The sequence below is a fragment of the Podarcis erhardii genome, assembly GCF_964252035.2.
Source record: "Podarcis erhardii genome assembly, chromosome: 11".
NCBI classification, from domain to species: Eukaryota; Metazoa; Chordata; class Lepidosauria; order Squamata; family Lacertidae; genus Podarcis; species Podarcis erhardii.
In genome coordinates this window covers 3,098,123-3,106,664 of record NC_138501.1, presented here as the reverse complement: position 1 = coordinate 3,106,664, position 8,542 = coordinate 3,098,123, and the positions used below count along the sequence as shown (strand labels likewise).

General features: G+C 40.4%; 1 long non-coding RNA gene across 1 annotated transcript; it reads left to right on the top strand.

Annotated features, from left to right (window-relative positions):
• The first annotated feature begins 1,996 nt into the window (after positions 1–1,996).
• LOC309352552 lies at positions 1,997–6,542 on the top strand. The gene is made up of 2 exons (XR_014161364.1): positions 1,997–5,561; positions 5,739–6,542. It is a non-coding gene; the product is annotated as an uncharacterized lncRNA (long non-coding RNA).
• The last annotated feature ends 2,000 nt before the right edge of the window (positions 6,543–8,542 follow it).

Here is an 8,542-nt window from a genome sequence, read left to right as displayed (position 1 = left end):
AAAATGTATATTGTGTAAAAATGAAACAAAAACACATAGAGAACATAATTTGTTTTATTTTAGTGTCTCTGGACTCAGCTACAGAGCTGCAAATAAAACATTTTAAAATGTGTTGTAAAATGCAATATACAAATGTGACACTAGATGGCGACAGTGAGCTATGCAAAATTCAATGCATTTTTCAAAACTTTTTTTAAAAAAGCATTTTCACAGCATTTTTAATATGTGTGTAGATCCCACCTCTGAGATTCGAAAGTATTATATGCTCTACATATATCAGCAATCGAAATCCTGGTTTGGGGCACTTAAATCCCATAGATTTCAATGCCCCCAAATCAACCAAACAGGTCACCAGTTGGTGCTAACGGAAGCTTCCTTCCTGTACAAATCCTGCTCACCAGGATGACCACCGGAGGTTTTCACTTGGGTCTACTCTCTTAAGAAGGGCCCACCTATTAAGAAGGGCCCAACATATTTAAAAACCATGGCACTGCAGTCATGCATTCTTCACCCACCCTCCTCAGCTTTTTCCTACTAATTTCAGAGTTCATATGTTAATGGTTGATTGGATGTTATTATGTGTTATGACCTTGCTATGGATGTATCGGTTGCTGTATTCAGGGAATAATTTTATGTCCATATTGTCTGGTCCAGAGTTTTTCGCCTACCTTATAGCAATCGTCACAGCTTTGGCAGATAAGGCATTCGGTAGAATGCGTAGTAAGGAATGGGGGGGCAGGGGGTTGTAGGGCACTGCTTTCCTCTCCTAAGAAGTCCCGATCCAAGGGAGGTGTATCTTTCCATAAACCCAGATTGGGACTGAGAGCCATAGCACCCCCCCCCCAGTGGCAACTCTGATGAGCTGTTCCTACTTTATATATTTCATCCTATCTGGGACTGGCAGTCAGCAGGTGAGCTGGCTGATTTGGAAATCACCCAATGCCTAAGCCAAAGCACTTACATCTGTAACCAATACAGTTTTGGACACTTTCAATCCAAAAATGTAGTACCATGTCTCTGTGATTATACCCATTAGGCACCTAGGTGGCAGGCTCACTGCACTTGAGGACACAAGTAGCAGCTTCAGGGAGGTAGATTTTCATTGTGACCTGGAATAGGAAAGGATTTGCCTCCTTTTCCCATGCACTGTGGAATTGATCCTGATTGGACCTCCCAAAGGTTGCTCTTCAGAGACTAAAAACCCCCAAACGATTCATAAAACTCCATGTGATGACTTTAAAGCCAAGTGTAGTTTGGCTCTCAAGCATATTTAGTTGATGGAATATTATCAAATATTGTAGCCACTCCTAACTCCAAAATTATGTACACAAATAAAAGGCCTGTTAAATTGGGAGTATTGTATGTGTCTGGAGATCTGTTCATAAAGAGGTGTGCACATTCCTTTCCCAAACTGGCCCTCCAGCTGGGATTGTCCCATCTTTCCCTTTCTTATCCTTCTTGATGTGACCACAGCAGACTCCTGTTTGGAAGTTCATGTGCTGTTCCTAGGGAGAAGGTGCATTTGGCAGAGCTCAGTCCCAGATGAAAAGTCTTAGAATTCTGGCGTTACCTTTTTCCTGCTGAATGACTTTAACAGCAGACACCTGGGGCAGTGCTAGTAGGGACCTGGTTGTTCAAACCTGAAATTATTGATCACCTGAAGTGAATAATCATTTTCTATCCAACTCCAGGTTAGTGTTGATCTCATTGCCTACAAGGGTCTCTTTCCTAGATTGCAGTCCATTTATTTTATAGTATTTGATCAGTGCAACTAATAACTGAGCCTGCTCCTATCTGCATAGCCTGGCCTCTTCATTTGCCTAACCCCACTCCACATCCCATCTTTTGGCCATGCAACGATGTCACAGAATGCAGGAACTCTCTATTAAACTGTACATTTTCCTGCTTTTAGCCAAAGGACAAGAGTAAATTTTGTGAGGAAAAAAAATAATGTCAAACAATTGATTTCTTATACATTTTTTTTAATTTTCTTCAGCATTAAAGAAAGGAACTTCATCAACATTGATTGTCATTTACAGAAAACATTCAAAAATCATGTGTGCATTATTATGGAATGCTAACAGTATTGAACTAATAACTTACAGGACATAAAATAAGACAAAAAGCTATTACATTCTAAAGAAATAGAAAACCTTTTTAATTTTTTTGATGGGTTGTGGGGATGCTGGTCCTAAAACATTTATAAGAAAATAATAATAATGGTCACTTTCTAAATGAATCAGGCTGTAGTTTTTACTCACGTTCACATAAATATTAAACATGGGAGAAAGAGCAGAGAGAGAGAACGATGTCAGAAGGAAACTGCAGATGTCAAACAAATGTTTTGTCATCTGTTTGTGTATTTGCTTTCTGTATCTAAAGGCCAATAAAATACATCATTATTAATTTTATCATACAATTAAGCTTCATGGGGGGGGATTAATGTTGATTCTATGAGATGTTTACTTCTAGGGAATAATAATAATTAATGGTTTCAAGTGAATCTTTTTGACTGGGTATTTTTTTGTCTATCCTTGTTTTCAGGCCAGAACACAACTCTGATTGTTTGTTGTTGTTTTTCTAAGAGTGGTGAGCATGCTTGATTAAAGTTGCAAACTACTCCTAAAAGGAAGATAAAATAAACTTACAACAATAACAGCTACAGCCAAGCACCAAATAACTTGTGGTTCCAACAGCACAGAGATGTAACATCTCACTTCACGTTAACAAAAGTTACTGGAAATAGGATAAAAATAGTTAACCTTTGAAACTTGGAAGTATATGAAAATCAGTTTCTCTCATAATTCTAAAAGCAAGGAAGCATTTCCAGGGATTTTTTTTCTTCAAAAAATATTAGAAAGTTTTATTTAAATCTTATTACTTTTTTTAAAATAAATTGGTCATCATAAAATATTACCCATGAAAATCAAACTTAGGTAACCTGCAAAGGCAACCCAAATCATTTGCACTTGTATTTGTGCTCCTGTCTGCCTTTCTCATAGCTGTAATACAGTGAAGGTTTTCCCCCCCTACTATGGTCCTTAAAACATTTATTTGGTGAAGGTCAGTTATGGCTTCATCTTGTAGCTACTGAGTGATCTGACCTCAGATTCAAATAAGAAATGAAAAGTGTATAAAAATATTTTGTTCATTGGAGAGAAATATTAGATTCTGCTGATCCACACTGGAAAGGTTTGTCAAAAGGCATAAAGCTCAATTCACTACAATATTTTTCCTGTGCAAATCCCATTGAAGCAAATGAGAGCAGCACAACTTTGTACCAACAGTTTAGTGCAGTACTCGCCTGGACTTACACACCTCTCATTTATTTCTATGGGATGTGCACAGAAAAATATACCAGTGGAGTTGCTCACATGCTCTTTGAGCAATTGTTCTGGAAACAGAATTTTTCTAATGCACAATTTTCAGTGCACAGTCCCATTTGGAACATTTCATTGACAACTCTCCTCCTCCTCCCTGTTATAAAACAGGAGTGTGACACTAACACCAAGGCTGTTCAAAAGGCTTTATCTATTACAATCAGTTTCCATAAAAAACTGAAGAATACATTACACTCATAGGAAGCAAGTACATAATTTGCTCTTTGATGTTTTTTTTCTCTTTATAAAAGCATTACAAAGTCTTATGCTTAAACAGAGACATAGGAAAAAAATCAGTGTTTTTAAACTGTCCCAAAGATATTTACAGGAAAAAATACAGAGACAGCATACATAGTATTAGACCTTCTGTGAGTATATATTATTAAAAGTAATTCCATTTGAAAAAATATTGTATTTGTCTTCTACATTTCTACAATACATATTCAGATTTTACTTTGTGTTTTTCTTCAGTGTTGTTGATCAAATGAGGCAGATGGTAGAGAGTTGAGTAAGCAAAAGAGATTGTGTAGCTATTCCAAGTCCTAATTCGTGTAAGTCGCACCTCATTTTTACAACCAGAGCAAGTTACTTTGACATGATAGTCGTCTGAAGACTGCTTTTTAAATTGCACCCTTCCAATCATGGCCATAGCCAGGATTTTTTTGGGGGGCTGGGGGGGCAGCCAAAGCTGAGGTTTTTTTGTTGAGCTTTTCTTCGGAGATCACCCCCTAAAGTTGGTGAGCTTTTTAGGGTTTTTGGGGGGGGGGCATTATAGAGTGATTTTTGGTATTGTGACCAGTTGTGAAATATTCATCAAATTCTCTGGTATTTTCTGCTTCCTGATTCAACTGAGTATCAAAGGCCAGCCCAGCAATACAGCTGAAAGATGCCATGGCTTGGAGTTTGGCAATCTAATTGGTAGAAAATTCAACACTTGCAGGGCACTTACTGAAGAACAAATCGGACATCAATGGCATTCTTAAAGAGGATGTCCTTAGTGGACTGTTGAGATCATAATACAGCAGAAGGAGAGAGGTGGTGCCTAAGGGTTGTTGGGCTGAACCCTTTATTCTCACAGTCAACAAAAACAAAACACAACCTGTAATGGCTGTGCTAGTTATCATCTTAAATGTCCACCTGGATCTACTCTGAAAAGGTTCATGGAGCTTCTGCGAGAGATAAATATATCCTCAGCTATATCCTCAGAACTGCCTCATGCAAGTCTCTTAGGGCACTCTGTTCAGATGTCCTTTCTGATGCCTATTGTGGCTTTTGTACCCTCCTGTGTTTTCTCCCCTGGCAACTATGCCATTGCTGACATCCTTCTCTGCCACTTTATTCACCTTAGTGTTGTTGCTTCCCAAGAAGAAAGCAGAGCTACTACAACTGCCATGTTCAGCTGCTAAGTGTTTCTGGTCCTCCCATGTGACAAAAGATCTGGCCATGGACTAATGTGAGTGCTTGAAATATCAATGGAAGAAGCAGCCCTAGAGCAGGGAAAAGTTAGACCAAAGGCATTGCAGCATTCCTACCTACATGGATTCAAAAAGAATTTGGAAAGCTTCATATATTTCATTTGTGCTTTATTTATGGCCATGGATACAATCACTGTGCCTCTGTGTCTTGTAAGCTGTAGGCCAGGTTGCAGGCAAAGAGAACCATATTTGCTAATGCCATTTGATGGCTTTCCAAAATAAGTGCAGGAGCAAATCCTCACCACCCAGAGAGGAATGCTTGCTTTGCATGAAAGAACTTCTAAAGGTCATGTCATTGTAGAGCATCTTATTAAATAACACATTTTTTTGCCTGATTCAGACATTGAAGTGACACATTGAAAAGAACACAATCATAGTGCATTTGATCCCTAGAAGAAGCTGACAGACTAATCTATTTTGCTTCAATTCTTTAAGCTGGGAATCTAATAAAAGACAAATATAAGTGCTTTTCTCTTTCTTTAAATAAGCTGTTTTAAGTAGAATACTCTTCAAGGTAGAGGCTGTTCTCTGCAGCAGCCCAACTGGCTGAATAGTATATGCTGCCTGAATAATAAAGGATGAATGTGGCAATGTAATAAAACAACAACAACAAGGTAATGTGTGGGGTTTTTTTTTTTAAAAAAATATTTCTGAACTCCATTTGCTGTTGAACATTGACTGTTGCCAATTTCCATCTATGCTAAAGGCAGTGGCATAGCGTGGGGGGTGCAGGGGGGGGGCCGGCCGCACCGGCCGCAACATCTGGGGGGGGGCGCGCTCACACTCGCAGCTCTCTGCCCCTACTAAAATCCACGGGTTAAGGGGCGCAAATTACTTGCCTTGCCCCAGGTGCTGACAACCCACGCTACGCCACTGGCTAAAGGGTATCTGCCTTTTCTAGAAACAAGCATACATTCCCCTCTCACACAACAGCAGTATTTTCAGTCACAAGTTAGCAGCTCCATCCTCCAAAAAGAATAAAACAAAAAACCAACAATTATGCCATAAAATAAAATCAACACTGGTATCTATAGTAGATGAAGCTTTTTCTTTATGTTAGCTTACAGAAGACAGCGTGCAAAGCAAACATTTTCTGCAAATGTTCATAAAAAATAATAACACTCAGATTTTATTGCTGCTATATCCAATGCTGTTGACTTTCACTCATCCATTGTTCTGTGGTTGAACCACTGGGATGAGAAAAATAGGCAAGTATTATACATCAAGTTACTAAACTCACTGTACGCAGTTTAATCCTCATAATCTGCAGTAATGCAGAGGACCATTTGAGCCCCACACCACAGGCGCCTCTCCTCACAAATATTTGTGCGTTTCTTTATTCTTTTTCATGTAAACTGAGCAGATGAATTTTTTTTTTAATTATAAAACACTAGTATATGAGCACAATCAATCCATGTCACTATACATTCAGATTGCTGTTTTAGGAAGAACTGTTGCATTAGTTACCACTGGAGAAATATCAGGTACCTTCTCAACAAGAAAGAGCTACCGTTTCTCAATGTCATTGAGGGGAAAAGTATAAATATAGCTGGTTTGAGGAAGAATTACCTAGCCATAAATTTTAGATAGGAGGCTTATCAGAGTAAAAGATTACTTAAAATATTTCCCATATTTAAAGTTTCACAAGTGGCAAAATGACCAGTGTGAATATTAATAATGTGATATAGAGAGTAGAAGGCATTATAAAATCAAATAAAGTCAAGACCAGTGAATTTTAAACAGAACATTCAAATACCACCCTTAGCCTTGCTTCTGAAAATACTCTTCCCTCCATTCTAAACATAATTTGGGGAGAAATAAGTTTAATGATTTCCATTGAATTTACGCTTAATAAATGCACTTGGATTACAGTCCAAAGTCTGCAATCTTAAAATGTATTTATTTTATTGTAATAAACAGAACTTGCTTCAAACTAAATGTGCTTAATAACAGGCCTAAATTCTGCAAATCTTTGTACTATGAAGCTTTTACAGAGTATGCATAAAAGTAATATTTAATGTTCTGTGGCTTCAGAGATTGCGCCTGTGTCTTTGGTGTGTGGGTTATACTAGACAGTCAACTTTGTCTGGACTGTCAAGGGGAGGAACTAGAGCGAGTTGTAGAGCACATGCTTCATATGGCTGAAGGTGCCAGGTTCAGTCCTAGCATCTATAGTTAAGGGAAGGACCTGCTGAAGTTCGGTTTCATGTTACATAAAATGCTGTGTTTTAGCTGCATTGTATTCCAGCCACATGCTTTAGGCATGTAGCCAGTATTTTCCTATAGAGCTGCTGTATTTCCACCCACGGGTGACTGAGTTTTATGTTTGGCTCACGAGTGCCTATATATGCAAATGAAGCTGCTTGCATCCCAAAGACACAGCAGCAGGGGGCTGTAGGTCTTTGGGTGCCGGTCAGTCTGCATGCAGGAGGAGGAGGAGGAGGAGGAGGGGGGAGACATAGATTTTGGAAAGCTCCTTGGTAATAGTGTCAGATGTTTAAAGGCTCATGCTGGGACCAGTGCGAGAAAGTGTGTAAAACTGGAAACAATGTACCTCTGTTATTTTGTAACATTTGAAACTTTGTTCTGCAAGTAAAGGTTTTAAAACGCATTTCTAGTATTGAAGATTTATTTCTGCGCAAAAGTCAGATCAGAGGCTTTCCATTGTTACAATAACTAACAGGACCTGCCCCTCAGACTTGGAGATAATCTCTATACAGCAGCATTTCCCCCCTTGTTGTTGTTGTTTAACTTTCTCTGCTGTTCCTGTTCCCCATCCATTATTTATGTAGCATTTTAATTTTGCAAAGGATTCAAGGCAAGATCTTGCTAGGCAAGAAGGGGACGCTCAACTGATCAGTTCTTTTATTTGCTGGCCCACGTGCCTCCAGCTGCCAGGACAGCAACACAGGAAGCCATACAAATGACCTGACAACATCTTGGAATCACAATGGCCACAGTTTTATTGATTCCAGATGTCAGTTGGCTTCGGCATGTGTCTCAAAACAAGCAACCTAATTGTTGCCTGATTCATGGTCATTCCTGGGATCCCCATATGACACACATCAAATCGGACAATCCCTCCAGGAAACCATTTGATGAGTTATATGGCCTGTTGGGCCCACCTGGGTTTTCAGACAGAATCCTTTCCCCCAAACACCTGTGCTGGGGTACCTTGATACTTTGATCAAAAAGCAACAAGTGGGCTCCTTCCTACCCCCCCATTTAGACTAAGGGTTCAACCCAATCCTAGGTGCCAGCTCCTATGGGCTGAGGTGTCTACAGCCCCCTCTATATGGTTTCCCAGGGGGCTCAGCTCCCTCAATATTGAGGTGGGCGAAGGAGGCCAAGCACCAAGCAGAGCACTCCCCGCCCATGCCTCCGCTGCCTCTGCCACCTCCTCTCCCCCACTCCCAGGCCAAGCATCTGTGCTGCCACTGCCTCCTTCTCCCACCATCGCTGCCGTGGGGTTCTTGACAGAAGCGTTTGTGGCTCAGGTGGGTCCACAAGTGGCCAGCCCCCCTGTGGCCAGGAACCTTGCTGCAGCGCTCCATTGCTGTTGTTGCCACTTCTCCCCCTACTGCTGCTAACTGTGGCTGCTGTGGTGGATGCAGCGGCGGCTGCCACTCAGGCCCTGCCAGCCTCAGCCATGCTGCAGGCAGGAGGCTCAGTGGGCTGGGTTAGGCG